Source organism: Erithacus rubecula (genome assembly GCF_903797595.1).
Source record: "Erithacus rubecula genome assembly, chromosome: 4".
Lineage (NCBI taxonomy): Eukaryota > Metazoa > Chordata > Aves > Passeriformes > Muscicapidae > Erithacus > Erithacus rubecula.
The window spans coordinates 14,414,352-14,437,225 of NC_136686.1; positions in this window are offsets into that span (position 1 = coordinate 14,414,352).

Genomic DNA, 22,874 nt, shown 5'->3' on the forward strand with positions numbered 1-22,874 from the left:
TATTGATTGTTATGAAGGGTAGTGTGACTCCTTCCCTTCATACCTTTTGGAAGAGTTTGGTGTAATCTTTAACTCTCTATTAAAGGTGAATTAATTTTAAATGGGCTAATTGTTATTAAATGGTTGCCCTAGCAACACAAAGAGGGTTACCATAGTAGTCTCTTCTATCCAAATTGAAATATAGCCAGTCAAAGGGCTCACAGGGCTGGGGATTTCAAAATCAAAGTAGAAAATATAAACTTCTTCTTCCACATAGTGAAATCAAGGCTAGGTCAGACCCTGAGGTGTTTTTCTGGCTGTAAGAGATCTTGGTTTATTTTCCCCTTCACTGAAAGTTTGAGGAAGGAAATTAATAAAGATTAAACTGTATGATATCTGTGTAGCTTACAATCTTGTAACACTTGATAGAAGATTCCTGAGTTAGTTCTTTTTCCATGGGGCAATGTAGAAATGTTACAGCTTTCTCTGTCCCTGCATTATCCATGACACTGAGACGGAGAAGGGAACCTCCCCTATTTCTTTGCCTTCTGATAAACTTTTTCATCTGTGAATTATTTAGATACAGATTCAAAGCATTCATATGGAGCTCTAGAAACTTCTCTGAGCACAGAAAGCATGGGATGTTTTTCACAGTATCACTGTGAGGTCAGTGAGTGAGTTTGTCATTGGCAAGAGATGACTAAATCACGGGTAGTAAACAGTGGGACCAGTAGGTCACGAATCTGTGATGGATCTGAGTGTTGCTGCTTCTGTGACTGTATTTTATTCACGTGTCTTTCTCTGTTCTTCAGATGGAGTGCATGAATATTTGTGCCACTGGTCATGTTGCAAAGACTTATAAAACACAGCTATTTTCTAATCTCATGATAATGCCACTGTTGGCAAATCAGAATTTAAAACAATTTGTAAACATTTAACTTTTTCTATAAAGCCATGGTGCCCAGTTCAAAGGCCATGGAAGAACAAATACTTATTTGGAAATGTTTCTGTGAAATGAGATGGGTTTCTAGTCCAACAGATTGTGGCAAAAGGCTTTAAAAATCCCTTTAGAACTGAATTGGGTGCTACATGCTCAACCCTCTTTCTCTCATTCTGTGTCCCCTCAAGAATATAAGATGAATCCCAAACGCAATTGAAGTAACACCAAAAAGCCTCAGACAATTTCAAGTCTTCCTAAAATGTCATGCTTCCAGAAAGACTGCATCACTGTAAGTCAACATAGAAAATCTGGAATTCTTATTTTCACTGCAGCATCACAGTTAGCATCACAATATTAGCTTCAAAATTAATCTCCATTTCACATAAAATTTCTCATAAAATTCAGTTCTGAATGATGTTTTTAATGAGTCTCAATAGCAAAATAATAAAATTAGCCATGGAGTACAAACTTTATGACTCTTATTACCAAGGTTTCACTTCAAATCATGTTTGTCAGAGCCTGAACTCGTGCATCCATCTTTTGTCTCTGTAATTGTCCTGCAGACCTGCTGGGCAGCTGCTCTGGAAGCTGGGGAATTCTCCACAGTTCAGAGGAGAAAGCAGCTCCTTCCCTCTGAAAATCCAACTCCAGCTCCTCAGGCATCTCTGGCTGCTGCCCAGGAGGGGTTTGTGCTCCCTCAAGGTCTTTTCCAAGTGTTTAATGTTCTCAGGAGACTCACCCTGCTGCTGTGACATGAGTGACCCTGTCACTTCCAGGGCATCTTTGTATGGCCAAACAATACTCACACCCACAAGTGCCTGTGGAGCTCGTTTTTACAGGGTGATGATTGCCTTGGTGAAAGCTGGAGGCTCTTCTGGTGAATTCCAGTGAGAAATAGGCTTCTCTTGGGATGGTTGTAAAGATTACAATTTCTTTATCTAGTGAGGCTGTGCTAACAAAGCTAAAATAACACCAGAAAGATAAGTGCAATATTTATGCAGGAGGTGCTGTCTATTGAGAATCTAAGCAAAAAGTACATAATTATAATTAATTATCAGAAAAATTTGCCTCTAATATTTTAACTGCATTTTAGACTGCATTTTAAACTGACTGAACAATTCAAAACGAAGCAATTAAAACTCATGTACCTTTTGTTTCCTGAAAAGAGCAGGAGATTCCTTTAAACCCTTTTGTAAGGGTTTTCTTAGAAACACTTGCACATATCCATGTAATCAGTTCTGGGAAGGAAGGCAGAGGTTGTATAGATGATTTTGCAGAAATATTAGTCTGTTAATGAATCCAGTTTGCATTATAAGTAGCTGCTATGGATTAGGACAGAAGTTAAACATTCAGCATTTATGCAACTGAACTATTTCAAAGAGAACTCAGTTCACTGAGTGAAGTGATGTATAGTGAATTGATTTCTTGAGAGACCTGTGGAAGTTGAATACAGATGCATGATAGAAACATGAGATTTCCCATTGTTGCTTATCTTTTTTGGTTTGTTTGCATTTGCGTTTTTAAATATGATTGAGATTTTTTTTTTTTGATGGTAGCATATGTTTTCTGAAGACTGCACAAATCAGAGAAACTCCCACTAGAGACAAAAACCCTAGGCTGCTCTGCTGCTGTTCTAGACTTGTATTCTCATAAGCCTCTGCATACATGAAGTTACATACACAGTAAAGTTCTGTCTTCAGAAAAATTCTTCTTCATACCTCATCAGAACCAATATGGTTCCGAGCAAAGTATTTTAAATATCAACAAATACTGAAGTGGAGCAATGATTTTCTGCCACTTATGTGCACTGACACGTCTAGGTTGCTCTGGTAGGTATTTCCATGTCTTTTTTTCCCTTTGTCTAGCCCCTCAGGTCTGTCTGACATTACTGCTGTGTCCATGAGTTCACCACAGTGCCTTAGAAGTCCTGTGAGCATCCTGAGCTCAGGCCCCACCGCACACCTCTTACCTGGCACAATCTCAGGAGCAGGCACTGTGGGAGCTTATCTCCCATGCTGAGTGTGGTGCAGAGGTGCAGTCCTGAATAAATGATGGCATTGGAGGGCTCTGTGTGCTGCTTTGGCTTTTTATGCATGCAGATAAGGCTGGGATGCAGCTGAGAGCTCTGCTCTGGAAATCATCCTGGAGCACTGACACGGTTTTTAACTGGAAAATGCTCACATGGGCAAACAGCAGGCACTGTTGATCAGCAGACATGCTGATCTGCATCTGCAACAAAAGGAAACTGTCAAGGGTCTCTTTTCAGGCAGCAAGACCAACCTAGAAATCCAGATGAAAAGTGAAAGTGCTGTCAGAGATGTGGTCAGGCATGGTATTTTAAATAGAACTTGGGAAGAGTTCTCAGCAGAAATCTTTTCCCTGAGCTTCTGGAGAAAGAGGAGAATTGTCCTTGCAGGGTGGACTCGTCTACTGCTGCTCATTGCTGCTCTCGACTCTGCTGCTACTCTGGGTCAAATGTTCCAACCATGACACAAATATCCAAAGGTTCCAAGAAGGGATTTCTAGACAAAAGATTGAAAATACAATGCAGTTGTTGTTTTTTTTCTCTTTTTATCTGCTTGTGGATATTTTATAATTCATGTATTTAATCTTTTCTCTGTTCCTAAGGCAAACAAAAATGTTACAACAACAAAAGCAGGTTGTTTTGTACAAAGCCTTGGGTTCATTTTTAAATCAAATGAAGGTAAACTTTAAGAAAAATTATTCTGACAGTGAAAATAAAAATAGGAGTGAATTTTAAGAGTTGAACTTACCAATAAAGCATTCAAAGGAATTTGAAATAAATATATATATGTATAAATAAAGTAAATGAAGTCCTCTGAATTTTAGCAAAAGGTGACAGAAAAAGGAAGAACACTTTCATGAAAAACTGTCAAAATATTGCCTTGCAATATTAATTCAAATATTAATTTTTGGAACTGTAAATTTATTTATTTTGCTTTGGACACGTTTGGTGAATGCATGAAAAATAGACTTTTCTTTTTGAAACAACTATTTTCATGTAAAAAACCCCCAAAGCCCATTAAAACATTTATTCAATAAATCAAAACATTTCAATTAGAAGAAACTGTTTTGGATTGACCCAACTGTTTTTCCTTTCATTTTTTTCTTCTATGCATATTCCTAGGCAACATTTCTTAAAATATTAAGTTGCTTCTGTTTGAAGTCGTGATTTCAATTTTACACTCAGTTATTCAATACTTCTATTCACCATGACATAATCAAAATAAAAACCTGATGCAGAACATTCATTAAGTTATCATTTTGTGTCATCTGACTCATTGATAGGAACCTCCAATTCTTTCATATAACTTTTTCTTCCAAGGGCCATAACAAACATGCAAGTTAATTAGCTTCAAGTATGATAAATGAAAAATAACTATATGCAGGAGTTAATTAGGAAATTTTGTGAGGAATCACGCCTTAAACAGCTAAGGAATTAGTGATCTTTAAATACAGGAGAGGTTAATAACTCTAAGGGAATAATCTTGGTAAACCCTTAGAAGAGGACAATCATTTGCCTAAATCAAGATCCTGTAAATCAATTAATAATTTTAAAATACTTTTTGTTTTAAGACTTTGTTTCTTAGAAGTATTTGTGGCATTCTATCTTCCCTTATGTTTACTATGGCACTGGAATGATTGATATAAATTGTATTGAATTTGCTGTCATTAAAATGCATGCAAAAATCAACTACAGCTGGGGAGGTAGGATGAAAATGTCATTAAATTCCACCTAGATTTAAGTTCTAAAGATGGTTAATATGTTTGGTTGCTGTCAATTCTGAATGATTTCCTTGAGTCAGAGAAATTAAAAACAGTTTATATTTTTTTTTTTTGATAGACAGGATGAAAACTATAATTTGAGGGAAAGTGTGCTGTTCTGGGTCTTAGTGTCCTTTAAAGTTGTTGTGTCTTTTAGAATAGATTTGAAGAAAAGAAAACTGCAAGTCATAGTCGTTTTTATGTGAAAAATAATTTTTCAAACAGCAAAACAATTTTAGGTTAATTTGTTTTTTTTCCAAAAGAAAGTACTTTTTGAAATTGAAATTCACAAACCTGTCTTCACTCCAGCAAATTAATGACCGTCCCTATTAATGTCCTTAGACAACCTTTGCCACTTCAGAATATGTGTGAAAATATATGTACAAGTGTATGCATATGTATACATTCAATATGAAAATGCTAGCTGGTTCTATTAGGGTGAAGCTATATTTATCAAAAAGAATCCAAAACGACCCTCTTAAATGTTATGCTCTTTTAAATGCATGGGATAATCCAATCTTCCTTTTCCATAATGATTTGACTGCTATATCTTAATTTTCTATACCTGGTCTAGGAAGGTGTATTTTAACCACAGCTTTCATTTCTGGTCTTTCAGAGAATGACTCACGGAGCTACTCCTCCCTCCGTAACCTGTTTCCTGTTATTCAAACGAAAATGCCATCTTGTCCTGCTGGGATGTTCACTCCCATCTATCACACACAGTGACAGATGCTTGGGGTTTGCTACCTGTGGGGATTAAGTGAAATCATAATTGGATGTGTGTCTGTCATTATCTCAGGTGTCCTGTGCACCTTTCAGCCATCCCAGAGCACTCATTCTGCTTTGTTTTCTTTTGGGTTTTTTGTTTGTTTGTTTGTGTTGTTTGTTTGTTTGTTTGTTTGTGGGTATTTCTTTTGGTGGCTTTTTGGTTGGTTGATTGGGTTTTTTCTTTGTCTGAAGTTTTTTTGTTTGGTTTCCTGGTTTTGGTTTAAAGACCTTTTTAATAATAACTCTGAAAGCAGCATTGTTATTCCTCCCCTTGAAATCCATAATCTGCATTGGATTCCTTCATCTCTCGGAATATAAATCACATCTGGACATGGCCAAACATCCTAGCAAGGATGCAAAACACAACAGCCTGAGGACAAGTGGTGTCCTCTTGCCCTGCACAGAGCAATCCCAGTTCCATGACTCCATCCTTGCTCCTGACAGTCCCTGGAGCAGTCAGTTCCTTGGATAGTGGGATGGCAAAGCTCATAGGGCCTGGGAGGAACAGTGTCTGTCCTTCCTGAGGCAGAACATGGAGGATGATGATGCAAGCCCTGTGGGGCTGTATTGAGGAATATTCAGGCAAGGAATGGTTCTTGATTCATAATACAAATCATTCAGCCCAGGTCCACAAACAGTAAGCCACATTCTCCAATTGACCTTGTCCTGTTCTCATCAATTCTCTTTTATCCCTCTCAGCACAGGCTCCCATCTGTGTTTTGTTTTTCCCTGTCCTGCTTCCCCAGATCCCTCTGCCCACACTGCACTTTTCTCACCATATGCCTTGACATCCCTCAACATCCCAGATTTTTGTGTGGTGTCTATATACACCTGATTTTTTTCTAATCAGTACTGGAAATGTTTCTGGGGGGAAGGGGGTGGTCAGGTCACCATGACTAAATGCTATTTGGATGGTAAATAAATTAGTTTTCCCTAAAGTTGCTACGGACACCAAAGCTCCCTACAGTCCTACTCCATGATGAAGTCGGGATTCCTTGTAAGGATGTGTGGCAAGGTCCTGCAAGTCACATTAATACCCACTTTACTCTCTCCATTGCAATTTAGTGGGGGACATGTGTCCTGTGGAGAGGCTTTCAGAGCCCTCCATCATGGCCCAGAGGGTACCAAAAGCCATAACTGCAGGCCCACCTTGACCTGTCCCTGTGCAGCCCTTGGCTTCAGGGGCTGTCTCACCCTCCCAGAGCTCTGCCATGAAGTGATGGCTTTTATCCCCATCTCCTGGGTGTTCCCTGGTCCTGGATCCCCCTTTGGTGTTCCCCTGGGAGAGCCCAGCCTGGGGGAGGTCCCCACATGCTGCTCCCTGGCCCCTTCAGTTGCTTGATTTTCTTAGTGTTAAACTAAAATGAGAGCCAAGACAAGGACATAGACATACCCTTGCTCAGTTTTAGGCAGCTTCCTGTTTAATTGCTCACCCAGATGTTTGGAAGCAGTTATACCAGACCCCCTGAGGACTGCCTAGAAAGCCTGTTATTATCTCTCTGCTGTTTATTATTTGTACTCCCTTGGCATTGGTGACAACTGAAATTTGTTAGGCAGAAATGATAGAAATATATTCTTAAAGACAAGGCAAAAAGGTGGTGGTTAAAGATGTTATATGAATGCTACTCCAGAAAAAAGAGTTGGCCATAGGAACATCAGAAGAGCACACATAAATGATCTTTTTTAATTTCACATGCCATCCTCATGTCAGGTCTCAGATTTTTCCCCAGAATTAAATTATAGGATTGCACTTTCAAAGGGATTTCTACATACGATATAAAGTCCTTATGATAACAAGGGAGGCACTTTGCATAACCTTGGGTCCTTATCTAAAGATCACTGAGAATTGTGAAAAAATTCAGATGATTTGACATCTTTTGGATCATTTCATCCATGTAAAGTGCTCACCAGAGATCACAGTGCAGATCAGATAATCCAGTTTATCACATGCTATTGATTACTCCTTTCTTTCTCTTTTTCCTGTACAAACGACAGGTTAAAAAAAGCAAACAAAACAAACAAATGAAAGGAAAAAAGAGAAAGAAGCAGCAATTTTTATTCTTTACTTCATTATTCCTTACACATTTATTTAATTACACACATTATTAATTATGCTGAATCTTACATTTTACATTTACTCACTCTTCCAAGGAATTTAAAAGTCAATATAATTTTAATTTTACTGTGGTTCAGTAAACCAAAAAGTTATCACTTTGAAGTTCAAAACTCACTCGACTGGGTTAAACAATACTACTTTCTGATACAGAAAACCTTTAAAACCTTTATGCTCCATCTTTCTACTCACAGAACAGAACTTTTCCCAAGCAGGATATGAAATTAGCAATGCCCTGTTTTTTGACCTGCTCTTTAACAAATCATGCTTCTTTCACACGTAATGGAGCTGCACAAACAAGAAATGACTCTTAGCTTGCTTTCTTAGAAGCGATTGTGTGACTAATCCAACAAATACTTCTGTTTTCTTCTGAATGTCTCTGTGTGGTCTGACCAAAACAGACATAAAATCAGGCAAGTAAATGTTCCTCTGACAGTGGAACAAAACTCAAAAGCAATTTGAGACACCCTAAAAATTATTTAATTATTGTGATGGACAACTGATCTTAAATTTTTTTTGTCCAAATCAGGAAAACATAAACACCATACAGAGTATGGGTTACCAAAATAGAGCTGTCTAAAGAAGCTGGGATGGTCAAAAATCTCCAGGAAACATTCCTTAGTGTTTAAATATTAAATCTTGTCATGTGGAGCCTCAATTGTAGCTGCAGAAATCAAGCACTGTGATTTCTATTCTTTCTGAAGAAATTACAACATAGCAGATGCTGAAGGCAGCTGCGGACAATGTCAGTAAAAAAAAAGCAGTGTCTCAAACCAAAGCAGCCCCGCACAAGGGCATGCTGATCCTTATGGACATGAAGAAGGAGCTATGGACAAGCAAAAAATTGTAAAACTCACTGATATCTGACAGAATGCTAAACTGGAGGAAGAAACATGACTGTTATGTAGCACAAACAGCTGTAGGGATACTCCCAAGCAACACATACTATGATAGGTCATGTTAAGCCAAGTTAATGGCCTGTTTCACTCTTTATAAACCTTTGAGCTAAATAATTAGCTGTGCAGGGTGTGAATGCCAGAAGTAGATAACTGACAGTGAACTTCAACTTGCTCTGTACAGGCTGCAAAATGCCTTTGGCACCGTGAATTTTATTTTTTCCAAAATCCACCCTCCAGCAGTCTGGTGCTGTTGTCATATCTGGACACAGTAACTCGGACTGTGCTACTATCACATTTCAAAAAACAGAAGTGTTTCAGGCCAGAAAACAACAGTATACCAGACTGGCCATTTCTGTTCTAGTGACACTAAAGTGAAATCCTATAGGTGTTCAAATGGATAAGGAGTTAACATTTACTTAAATAGAACAAAAAATGTGTACTCCATCACATTATCCAGCAACAAGAAAGCCTACAAGAACAAAAACTGCCCTTCTCCCATTGTCTAAGTTGTTACATGAAGTAGAACATTATTGATCAAACAAAATCTCCAGAATATTATTACTCTGTCACTCAGTGAGTCAATTTTTGTTTGATTACATGTTTTTATTTTTTAAGGAACTTTTATCTCTCCTCAGACAAATGTACTTTTTCTTTGTGAAATTGTAAAAGAATACAAGCAGATCTAATAAGATGAACAAATAATATGTGCTTTGAAATACAGCTACAGGTGCAAATTTTTGTTTGTAGTACAGTGGTGCTTCTCTCTTGAAAACATTTTAGGCACAGTTGCAACGAGGGACCTTCCAGCGCCTCTTACTCCAGTAAGAGTACCCTTCGACACACATGAGACCCAAGTGAGAGAACCTATGCATTTAGCAGACTTTTCCATCAAATATCTTTTGTCTATGAGCTGTTCTATGAAGCAATTAACTAGATGAAAGTTGCCTAGCAGCAGTTATAGGTATAGGAGCAGCTGTACAAGACAAGACAGAACAGATGTTCCAGCTGAAGGTCAAACCATCATGCACATACTGATGGCACCTGCCTGAGCTTGCTCCCCAAAGCAGAGGTCAAGGAACTAGCTGAGGAATTGGGGGTGCTGAGAGTGAAGAGAAGCTGAATTCACCTATTTTCTCCCTGTTTTCAGCATTACATTTACTAAACCAGTACAAAATAATTGTGAAATAGTTGAACTGAAGTTTGGAGTCATAAGATTGTAATTTTTAAGTTGCCTGTATCCCTCTAATGAATTCCCCTTAATCACCAGACCATGTAGTTTTCCATGAAACAAGCTAGTGTCCTGGATAGGTGATACCCAGCTTTCAGAAGGATCAATAAAAATAGGATGCATTAAAGGAAGGCAAACACAGAAAATAATAGCCCACACTACCACTTTGTTGTCCTTTGAAGTAGATGGAGAGGGAAAGAGAAGAAAATGCAACTCAATTGTCTTTAAGTGCGTAGGTGGTTCTTGAAATATTGATTGTATTGTTTGATCTAAGTGGCTTCAGCATTTCTGGTATATTTGTTGCCCAAGGCAGACAGGAAATTTCAGATTTAAAGTCATCACTGTACATTTCTGGCATAGGCTAGCAGGACAGATCAAAAGAGCAATTGAATTTACATTAGTGAGTGAACAAAGATTTGTTAGACTGTTCTTGTAAGGATGAAAAATTATGTTGAAAACTCTGTTGGAGTAAAAAAACCAGAAGAAGCAGACCCAAAAGAAGCATAAGGAGATTCCTCAATGATATAAACTGACACAATGCTAAAGAACCCCTTTCAGTTAACACCAGCTGTGATCTGAACCATTAACCTGTGAAGTTTGAACATGCTTTCACTCTGTTAGCCAAGTTATTTTGCAAGTGGTGTAAAGTTTTGACTTTTTTTCCAGCGCTTAATATATTGATTTATTGTAAAATGGGGGAAACGTTAAAGACATGTTGATCTCAACTACAGCTAAAATATTTCTCACTTACTTACACCAGAATTTTTTGTTACATTTTGATTACGAAAATGCTGAATCCTGAGGTAAAAAACCAGCACTGAATGCACTGTCATGGACAGAAGCCAATTCTGTGCTACAGAAGATGATACATGCACAAAGTGAAAATGAGTGATGGAAGATTACACACCAACAGGGAAATGTCTGGAAATCTTTTGACTATTACATTCCATAATTTGTAATTCATGCAGTATTAAAAGATTACACTTTGTGGATTATGCTGATTTATACTTGATTCCCCTGAAGGACATTTTTAGGCTGCCTTTTTTTTCCCCTCTTTTTTCCTTAACAAAACTAAATTTTTAGATTCTTTACCGAGCTTGTAATTTTCTGTCTTAATTCTTTATCTTCTCCCAGGCCTTTAATTAGGTCTGGCAAAAATAATCTGTAATAAAGGGCAGAGAGCTCCACAAATCTGGCTACACTCACTGTAGGGAAAACAAGATTTACAGTGCTCCCCAGCAAGTCATAAGGCTGGCATATCCTCTCTGCTTCATTCCACCTAAGTGTGAAATACCTCAACTTCATGCCCTCTGAATTACCTTCCAGGAGCTTCTAAATTACTTTCCCTCACCTTGCTCAAGGGCATCTTGTGGAGTTTAGACCCCTTATTCAGGTACCTAACTCAGTTGGCCAAAGTCAAGCAATGTGAATACTGCTTTATAGCTACTAAAAGAATTAGCCTTGTAACCTTTAACTGGCATCTGCAGGCAGTTAATCACCATCAAAATGGTTTCTCAAAGCTGAATGTTTTGCCCACCAGAAGATTTTATAATTCCTGCAGTTAATTCCTTTTTCAGACGATGATGCACCTCCAGTTCAAAGCATTTAAGACAGCAAATTATTATCTGCGCAGGAAGTTCAGTCATTCAAATAAAGATCAGGACCCCTGTACACTTTGGTCTCACATAAAAAAAAAAAATCTTCCTTATTAAGAAGTTTGCGAAAATAAAATTTAAACAAATCCAGTTCCTTCAACCAATTTATAAACAGTTGACAGTTACTGCAAAACTTCCTTAGATCATATCCTTTGGGAAAAAACATTAATAACACCTCCTTGTATTGCATGCCACTTATCAGGACAAGAAAAGGCCAATACAAAGGTCTTTCCCTGGCATTACATGCCTCTGAGCCTAGCAAGGGGTTTAGTTTTAATTTCAAACTGTCCAGATACAACAGAGATAGGAGAAAACTGAATTTCAGAATCAGTGATTCCAGTAAACCAAACAAACATGCAGGATGCTGGTCACAGTTTGAGTATTAACATCTTGCCTTTAAAATAAAATAATTTAAAATCTAGAATATTATTATTTAGTGGTCAGATTTTCACAAGGTAGAAATATTTCTCATGCCTTGAGTGGAAATCCATTTTCTGCACTGGCTTGGCAATCTAAATCTGCTAGAAATTCTGTCGCAGAAGAATGGTCCTTTACCCTTGTTTTTACTACAGCTTATCTTTCTTTTTTCTTCCTGTTCATTTCCTTGTGCACCTGATAAGCAGTCTGACAATGAAAAATAAGAGATTATGTTCTGTGAAACACCTGACCCTGTTTTTATAAGACTGACACATTCTGCCTCTCCTTAACCTGTTTTCATACGTGTGAAAACAGGACATTTTTAACAATTATGCTTTGTTGTCATTGAAGGAAGTCAAATGCATCACTATGCTGACGAGGGAGGAAGTGCCAATTCTGATATTAATGCAAGTGTCCCCATCACAATTTGATGTCTTGTTCTTTGTGGTAAAAAGCTATTTTATGCATTACATTGTAACCTTTTGATTTGAAGGTGTTGTTACACTTAGGAGGGGTTTGAATGCTTCCTGTGCCTGAATGGCACAGGTCAGATGGAGTTTGCCCCATCTCTTCCTTTATTTTTCTCTTTTTTTGATTGCAAAGTGAAGTGGTACTGCTGAAGTAACTCCCTCGGTGATTGTGTTGTGCAGTGGTTGCCAGCAAGCCAAGGCAAAAGGACAAATTATATATTTTTTTTCTCACAGATAATAGGATGCTTCTCACAAAGCATTGCCCACTCTGTGATAAGGCCATGACTCCTTGAGATCTTTGCTAAACAGTGGTAGAGAGCTTTGGGACAGGACATGATAATCACTTTTAACATTTAAGAGAAGGCATACAAAGGAGTTATTATATAATTTCCCTCTGAAATCAGTTGGGTTGCTTTCTAATAAAGACTGACTGAATTGGAACAATAATGGAGAAAAAAAACATACAATATTTCCTCACATGAAAAACCAGATCTTTCTGTTTCACACTGCTGTGTTCTTTTGGACAAGAAGCTGGCTCTGAATTTCTTAATGGTAAGGCAGTTTTCTCAAATTCTGTTGGATTTCTCCCACAACCCATTCTTTCTTTTCAAGAAAAGAAGATGAACGACCCTTAAACCAAAACTTTTGTTGGACAGACTACAGTTCAGTTCACGTTTTGATTGTCTCTTTCCTCTTCACTTTTGGATGTCTTAAAGTACTGTAGTTCAAACTACATTTAAGAACTCAGCATATGCTAATAAATTCAGGATCACTATGATTTCTTACAGTCAGTAGTCTCTACATCAAAACTCTGAATCTAAACTAGTACAAACTGGCATAAGTCCAAAGACTTCAATTGATTTCTGGCTATGGGGAAGACCTGAATGAGCATTCACTGTCATGCAATATGTATTGGAAGAATTCTTCTTATCCCACTCATGCAATGGAGGATATAGTGGAAAATTTTGTCTTCCAAAACTCTGTGTGTGTGTATTATTTTTACAGAATAAAGACATCTGATATGGAATAAGTTTTGAGAAGAGAGAAAAAAGTTACCTAGAGATTTCTTTTTTCTTAACCACTTAGAGAATTCAGATAGTGAACTGCTTTAACTGGTCCTCTTGTGTTTAGTTGCCATGCATTAAAATACATTTTCAGCTCTTCTTCGACTAGGCCACCAGTTAATATGCTGCTGATGAATGCTGATCAAGTGAATGGATTTTTAGACTGGGCTTTAAAAACTGTGCAAATTTACAAAAATAATTATAAAAATATTAAGAACAGCATTGTTTGTTGTCTCCAGAACCTTCTGATACCTAAAACCAATGCAACTTTTTATTTACTAAAACTCTGCATTTAAAAGTAATTTTAATTTGCAATGCCCAAGATGAATTGTAGTTTGGAGATACAGTACTCCTATAACATTATTATCTAAATATTAAGTTTTATCTAACTTTATCTAACTAAGCTTAAGTTAAAAGTAATATAGCAAACTATCCATTACAAAAGAAAAATCTCTTCAAGGGCTTTTTTTTCATTACATGATACCATCAGAACCTATTGTGTAATAAGTCATCATTAAAAATAATCTCACAAGAAAAAACCCCATTTACATGCATTCACTGCATAATATAATTAAAAGCATGCATTTTTGAGGTACCTACTTCCCACGCAAGATTGCTGCAACAAATAAAAGCACATCATTCCACTCCGAGTCATAAATATATTTTCTACCTACAGAACATTAATTCTGAGAATTTATAGAACTCTGATGCAATTGCTTTCACTCTGGGATTGTTAACCTTTCTTCTGTACCTTCTCCTTATATTTAATAGACTAAATTGCTCTGATAAAAGCTTTTTGCTGAACTCAATAAATCTGTATGAGCTGTGGGTGATGAATCTTTGAAAATGAATGATTATAACAATAACTCCTTATTTTGCATTGCCTTCTGATTTTAGCCTGAATGAATTAAAAGTTTTCACATTTCTTTATTCATATTTTGATAATGATACAATTCAAATAGTGCATCATGCAATTTATGTCTTCAGATATAATGATGGACCTGTAAAAATCTCTAATTCTCCTGGGCTATCTAATTATCAGGAATTCATCACTCAAGGGAAAAGTACAGTCAATCCCTCCATTCGTATGATGTGTTCATGACAGAAATTTCTGAATGCTGATGTGCTTCTCTTTCCAAAAAAGAGCTGGGCTTAAGGATTGTTTGTGTTAATGTCCTTATGAGCCATACATTTTAATACTACATTCTTCAATATTACCCTTTAGAAATCTTCAATTTATTCTATTTTTGTAACAGACTGAAAACTCCGTGGTTGCTTTTTACATTTGTCAGGATTATTTAATAATATGTGCATTCAGAGTGAATCAGAGAACTGTTATCCTTCCTTGCATTTCCACATCATGATCAATAAATAATATTTCTCTGTTGTCGTTTTTTGGGGTTTTTTTTTAATTGTCATTTACTTAAAAACCTAGTTATTTTATGCATTTTGGAAGTGGGTTGAGTATTATGACATATTCATTAGTGAGCTTTATGTGTTCTCATCCACTCTTTAATTTGCTGGCAGGTACCTCCCAGAGCAATACACATGGATACTCAATCTATTCCACTTAGGAAAGATGAAAAAGAAGATATGTTCAATGAGATAAGGTGCTTATCCTTGCAAAGCAAATGTAATTATCATTGATCTCACAGGATATAAACTTGAAGATGGAATTTCATTTTGTGTGTGAAAATATTAATATAACTTTCTGGTTCTTTAAGGAGATTTCTGCTTTGGTTCCTTGAACCACATTCAGCATCATAAACCTGTGTTATTTTTAAGGCCTCCTGTCTAATAGAATAAATATATTCTCTCATGGCTCTTGTCTTTATGCAAAAGTAGTTGTCAAACCCTACCAAATCAAAAGGGGCAAATGATTAAGCAAGCACTAAAGAAGTGAAAAATGAAACCCTGTACCTGGGAGAAGTGAAACTGTTTAACTTGGGGTGTGTGAGATTATGCTTTTTTCCTAGAATTTTAAAAATATTTGTCATTATGTTATACACTGGGATCATTGAGGGGTTTGTTACTTTAGAGGCATAAGAGATTTCTTTAGTTCTAATAATAATAGGAAGGGAAAGATGTGTGCATATAATGGGGGTGCAGGAAAGTGGAGTTGTTAGTTAGAGGTACGTTCCCATACAAACAAGAACAGGGGAAAATAGAGCAGGATAATGGTCTTGGTGCAATGATTGACACTGGCAATCCAGCCCAGCTCCCTGGCAATAATTATTTCTGAAATGCGTTTTTTCAAGTTATGCCTCTCCTGATTTTGTGTAAAAAAGGCAAGAGAGTTCTACCATGTATTTTGGGATGTACCAGACCTTAATGGAAGTAATTACATTCTACACATGTACTTATAATAAAACACTCAGTTTGAGAGAAGACCCAAATGCACAAGTCACAAGCTGCTTAAGAATCAGATCTTTAACCTGTTCCAAGAAATCAGTGAGTCTGAACCCCCAAGTAAGATTTATTGGGCCTGTTTTGACAGTCTCAATAATGGAAATATCTACACTAATGTTCAAGTAACATTCTGTGCCCACTGCCACCACAATGACATGGAGAACTATCACTCCCTGCCCTTTGGTGTGAGTTTGGTGTGAAGCCCCTGCTCACACACCTGAGAATTGGATATTCCTGTTAACTACAGTGAAACAGAGCAGGGGCTTGGCTAACCTGGAGGTTGAGATTCATTATATCAGGAGAACCATACAGGCAATTGTATCTCAGCTCCCATGTGTGTGTCACAGGAACAAACTTTTCTTGATTAGTAATTTGTTATTATTGTTGTTATTATTATTAATTTTGGAAAGGTGAGTCCAGAGCCTCCCTCCTAAACCCCCTTTTTCTGGAACTTAACCGTGCTGACAGATAAATACATTTTTTACTTTCTGATTTAAAATGTTTCTGAAAATTTGTTCTCTATTTTGCTGAGCAAACATAGGGGAAAAAGGGTTTCACAGGTGTGGCACTTGATCTTCCTTTTTCTGGACTTCAACCAGATCTTTAAAATATCATTCCTTTGAACTTCATTTTTCAAGTGATCCCCAAAAACATGTGCCTAAACTGGACATTACTCTAGGCAAAGCCTCACCTGAGTTTAAGGAAAATGTTATTTTCTGTGCCTGGTAACTGTGCTCTCTGTAAAATATCCCAGAGTGAGACTTGGGAGTCTTTGTAACTGTTTCATGATGGTTTCCCAATTCATTACAATTCACCATACTTTTCTTGCAAAACTTCCAATGAGCCTTGAGTTCACTCTTTTTAAATTGCACTTTTCTTTTTTTGCCCTTCTTACGGAATATACCTTTTACCTTTGATATAACGTTTCCCTGCTTAAGTTTAGATTATTTCTCCAACTTTCTGAGATTGTTCTGATGAGTTCCTGTCTTCTGAAAAGATTTTGGTCTGCTCTGTGTATTTTATAAATCTATCATGATTTTCATCATCTGTATCCTTAATGGAAATAATGGTATGAATTTGGGTATAGAAGAGATTGCAACCTGCTTTTTCTGTCTTTTTTTGCCTTTTTGTTAATTTTTTTGTCAGAAACTGTTACAGTCAGATCTAAGCAGATTTTTTCCAGCAAATTATGTGCCCATTTTATGACAGTATTCGCTGAAATATTTTTCCTTATCCATCCTACATTTCTTATTTCTATGAGTTGACATCAGAGGCCTTGCAGAATTTAAGACAGTACTGCACCTGTGTTTATGTTTGTACCAGGAACCATGCCACAATAAATATTTATTTGCTTGGAGAAGTTACTCCTCAAACAAACTCTTAATTTTTTGTTACTCTCTCCTACATGCTTTAATATTATTATTACATATATTATTATTATTTAAATGTTTATTTCCTATTAATGAAATTAGCCCGAATCATCTTCATTCTCAGACATTTTCTCTCTATGCTATTTTTTTAAAGAAAAGCTCCCACATATTTCCAGTCTCCTGGGACCTCCTTTTCTTTCAATAACAACAATTAAATGCTAAGTGAAGAATTTTTTTTTAACTAGCCCTCCCCATGACTTTCATCAGGCACTGAACACAAAAATACTCCCTGCCATAAATTCTGTAAATACACTGAAATTATCTCTTCTTTTCTCCTACTCTGATCTGCACACCTGTGCACTGTTAATATAATTACATTAAGCATCTGGTTGCCTCCGAGTGTCTTTGTGTAAAAATTGAATCAGGGAGCTCACTGAGAATATGAGCTTGCATCACTCCTTACTTAGTTTCCTGTTGTGTTAGGTAGTGAATTTGTTTTTATATTTCCTTCTTTTCATTTCTTAAGTACCTTCAAAGCCTTTTATAGACCTCGCCGCTTATGTTTTTTTTATTATTATCCAAGTTCTAATTGTCTTCTGGATCCTAAACCACATTTCAGTGATTTCCTGACTCACTCCTGCTTCCAAAGGTCCTCTGCTAAATTATTAATACCCTTAGCTTTCTCCTTCCCTCATCAAGCCAGAATAGCTTCTGTACAGGGAAATATTTTGTTTGAAGCAGAGAATGAAGTAGTATAAGGAATTTAATGTAACATGTATGAATTTTACAAGCAAAATAAAGATTTCCCTAACACTATTTTTGGGAGTGAAAGAAAATTAGGGGATAGAGATTGTGCATTCAGTTTGCTACTCTTTGTAGGATGATTTGGCTCAGCAGTGAGGCAACCCTGCAAATCACTTACAGAGTGATTTAAAGTATGCTGTCTAGTTCTGGATAATTTTGATTTGTACTTTCTTGTTACTTTTCCCCATTTTCAGGAATGACTGTCATGTAGTCATGAAGCTACACCTTTGATTGTGGCATACATTATCCTCACATATACCAAATCATTGAGTTTTGTCTAAGCTTATCAAGGATAAATAGTTTTAATATGTTCAGTGACTGAAGGGAAAAAAAATCTTTATATCTCAGAATTAATCCTCATTTTTAAGTTTCTTTCATGGCACAAGAAGTGATCAATAAGATATTGTTTAGTCTGGTTCAGTTATTTCATATGGGGCCAAACCTTTTACCTCCTCATTTGTGCGCTTAAGTGAAATTAGTCCAGTGATAGACCTCAGACACCAAAGCTGATCTTTTCCTGAATGTCCCTTTTATTCCACAAATTGTGCTCATACCAGAATCAAGCTGTGCAAACACAAGAAGGGTATTTATCCTGAAAAACAACTTGTTACATAAAGATGTCATTGCTGCATCCATAACTTACTTAAGCTTAAATAATATGGAAATTCTGTTGTTTTCAGAATAGTGGAAACTTGGATGCAGGTTTCCTTCTAAGCAAGAGAAGGGGTGTTAGCTTTCCTTTTAGACACCCTGTAAGTATTACAGGACAGTGATTTTTCCTTTGTACTTTCATATTTCTTAGCACTTCTTGGTATCAAACATTGACTACATAAAATTCCTTTGATCTTTCCTTGGAAATACTTGGAGCATATTGGCTTAATTCCATTTTGCCCTGCACAAAGTTTTCTCTCTCAGCTCCTCTTCTGTCTATGCATGTTTTCTCTCTCAGCTCTCCACACTAGAAGTAGCAGTTGTCATGCCAACACAATGCATTTGCTGCTCTTGTATTCCTGTGATTTTTGCTTTCTTTTTTGATGGCAGCAGCTGACAAACTTTTTTTTAGAAGCACAGACATATAAAGTTATCCTCTTGTATTTTTTTTGCATGTAGATGGTTGCAAAAATTATGTAGTTAACTATAATTTGATTCATTCCAAAACACACCCAAGGAAAGTTTTCCCACTGTCATCTAAAATGAATATTCTTGGATAATATACCAAAAAGCAGAGGCAATTTCATGTAAAATGAATTGATACATGAAGTTACAATTTGCTTGTTCTGCAAATCCAGATTGTACTTGGAAATACATATAGAGTTGGACAATTTAGTGTAAAATATTCTGTATGCAATATCCTTGGAAACCTTCCTGCAGCAATTGCAGCAGCTGAATTGCCAAAAGTTCAATGCATTTGTAAACTTTATTTTTAGTTTAAATTTTATTTTTCTACACAATCCTTTCTTCTTCTTCATAATCATGTTATAGTACCATTTCTAAAGAAAAATGAGTCTACACATTGGTGGAGATATATAATATTAAAAATTTTCATTTTTTCTTCATGCATTAATTAATTAATTTTTTCTAAAAGTTTTATTCTTAATTCTATCGAAATATATAAAAATTATAGGACTAGTAATTGTTCATTAATATTTTTTTCCCAGCACTTGGATGGTTTTGGTAGCCATAAGTCAAAAATGAACAAAATTAAAGAATATAACCAGGTCAATTGTTTTTGAATGTAATAAATTTATAAAGGTAATAACCTGTTTCAAATGTTTGTGGTAGGAAAGCGAAAATAAAGAAAGTGAAGAAGAAAATAATAACAACACCAATAATAACCTCCAAACCATACCAAAACTTGAAAATTAACAAAAAAAGGGCTGAAGAAAATATACAGTGAAAGACCAGATAAATAATTCTCATATTGTCACTAACCTGGCATTTCCAAACATTTGAAGTATTTTGAATCTTCTTTTAGAATACTTTTCTGTATACAGCTAAGACTATAACCAGAATTTTTAGTGAAGGTATATCTTCTGTGTAATTTTATAGTATTATTTTATCAAATTTCTCTGTAAAATTATTCAGTAATGTAGTTGTGGACAAATATTGAAGAATATTTGTAGAAAGTAAAGATAAAAACTGCAATGAGCATCAGTGGACCATCAATATTTTAGGAATGCAAAATTACCTGAGTAATTAAAAATCCAGAATCACAGTCAAATTCAATGGATTGTGAATCAGGTACAGCAGAGAAATTATAAAAATAACAATGCTAAGATTATATTCTTAATTAACTAATGCACTGCAGAAAATTTTAATCCATTTTTTGATTCATTTTCTTCTTTGTTGATTCACAAAGAAGAAAAAGTTGCAACAAGTCTCATACGAGTTGTACATTACTAAGTGTTGGCTGAGAACTTTAGGGAGTGGATATTTCTTTTCCCTGCAAACTTTGCCTCCCTTACATCCTGTCAATATCTTGATGACAGCAATCAGACTAACCTGATTTGATTGTTTTGCTGAAGAAATTATATGACTCTCTCCCAACACAGCCTGCAGAGGAGATATGCAGCAAGTCTCTAATTTTTTACAGCCTTTCATGGAAGTATAAAAATATGAAGTTGTCATGGTACAACATTTCCCAAAGCTTATTCCTCCTCCTCAGAGGCAGGTGTGATAATATAGTACAGCACTGGGTGTCTGAGAAAGAGTGATGGACCGTGACAAGGTGACTTTCTTTCTTTCTTTCTAATGAATGTTCATTTTATCTCTTCCCATTCCCAGAGTGAGGGCCTGAAGACAATTCTGAGCTCAGGTACTCAGGGTGATTTACATGTCAGTGTGGCACAAGCAGGCAGCAGTCACAGCCAGTTATTTATTCTGCTCTAACTGAAATGGCATAAATATGCCTTTCACTTCTGACATTCACTGGTTGCTATTCAGAGAGTAAAGGAGCAGCAACAAAACCACCAAGACCAAACTGACCAGAAAGCCTTGTTGGCAAGGGTGTCCATGTCCCTGTCAGCCACATGGAATATCCAGCAGAAAACAGCAGCAATATTTATTTATTTAGTTGTTTGTTGCTTTGCCCAATACAGAGAAAAAGCACATGATCAAAACTCAAGTTACCAGGACGTCATGTCAGGGCCAGGGCCCTGTCCAGCCCATGAACATCCATCATCAGTGGTGCTGGTGAAGGAAACCTCTAGCACATCAGGAATGACTACAGGGCTCTGCAGGACAGAAGGAAGGGCAAGGGGGGCAAGGGTAGTCCTCCACATTTTTGGAGCATGTTAAGAACAATGTGATGCAATGGATGAGAACAAGAGGTTTTGTTGAAATGCAGTTTGCTTCCCTCTTGCATTACAGAGATCATTGCAAAGTCCCTTATGGTTTGATTCAGCTGTTCCCTTTGGGCAGTTCAAGAATATCTGTGGGAGGCTGGTTTGGTACAGCATCTAGGAGGTACACATTCACCTGGACTAGGATAGCTGGAGGTCAGGCAGCATCTCAGATGGCATTAAATGGTCACATTTGAGCTGCTGGACTGAACCTGTATCCCAACCAACCAGGCTCTCTGTGTGAAATGAGGCTGACCATTTAGGAATTTTTCAGTCATGCAAAGTGAGGGTAAACTAATGTTTGCCAGATGACTGTCAGTTCATGAAATTATCAGAAACATATTTTTTTCTTTTTTTGACTTATTTTTGTACATTCCAAATAGACATGGACAGTTTTTTTATAAAACTGAAGACCAGTGGTAACTTAAAAATTATGTCAAAACACTAAATTGTGGTTCTCTTTGATATGTTTCAGCTTTGACTGCCAAACACTCATCAAGCTGCAGTGAAGTAAAAATGTGAGGATAATATGTCAGAGCCTACCCAGACAGCCTGTTTCAGAGTAAGGGGCAAGCATAAGCCCACATTCATTTTCCTCTATTAAACTTTGTCTTCAAAATGTGGCAAACACAGCTCTTGTACTTGGCTGCATAAAAGGGAGTTTTCCTGTCAGCAAACAACACCCTCTGTGGATTTCTTGATTTTTACTTGAGAAGAAGGAGGAAGACAACTTAGCACTTGACTGTTCTTTTGAAATTCTTAGAAGCCAGATGTCAGGGAACTGTACTTTAGCAGCCCTATTGCAATTCACTTTATATGTCAAATTCTAATTATGGGTCACATTTTTGCATCTCTCAGAGGTTAATACCACTGCAGAGCATAATAGGCATATGCCAGTGGGTTATCAAAAGCACTCACAATGTTACATGAAAGCTTTGGCATGCAGGCTAGAAAAAAAAGGTTAACTCTCAGACAATTTTTCAGCTAGTAAGTTTAAGAAATAGCACGGTCCTCACTGGAAATAGACTGAGTCCCATTTGCTGCTAAAGTGCCTTTCCATTTGTCTGGTGTGCACAGAAACAGAGCAGCTGTGGATGCCTGTGACATGCTCTTTGTTAACCAGGCTACAAATGCAAAAGTAGCTGGGGGCTTTGTCTGCTCGTTAGTTTTAAATTTGTTTCCTGGAGGTGAAGCCTTGCCTTGGAAGATTTTCATTTCTGTGCTTTATAGGCCAGTTTTTGTTCCTGTGAAGAAGAAAGCTTTCCTCATGGTGTGTCAGCATACAAGTAAAACAACTTGCAGTTTTTGCTTTGGCTTTGTTTCTTACCAATTAATTGGAAAAACTTATCTCAACAGCCTCTTATTATAAGCTTGAGACATTCTGAAATTAGAAATAGAAGTGTATTTTACATGGCACGTTGAAATATTTTTTCCATGGAGGATTTTTTGTTTTCAAAATACTCAGGGTTTCTTCATGACTGCTTAAATTCTCCTGTCTTGTTTTCAATTAAATCAATAATCTCTCAGAAATAATTGCTAGAAACATCTAGTTACATAGACCTTATTTGCTGTTTCTTTTTCTTTTTCTTATTTTATTTTTTAGTCAAAATACATTCTTTCCAGTATTTCTA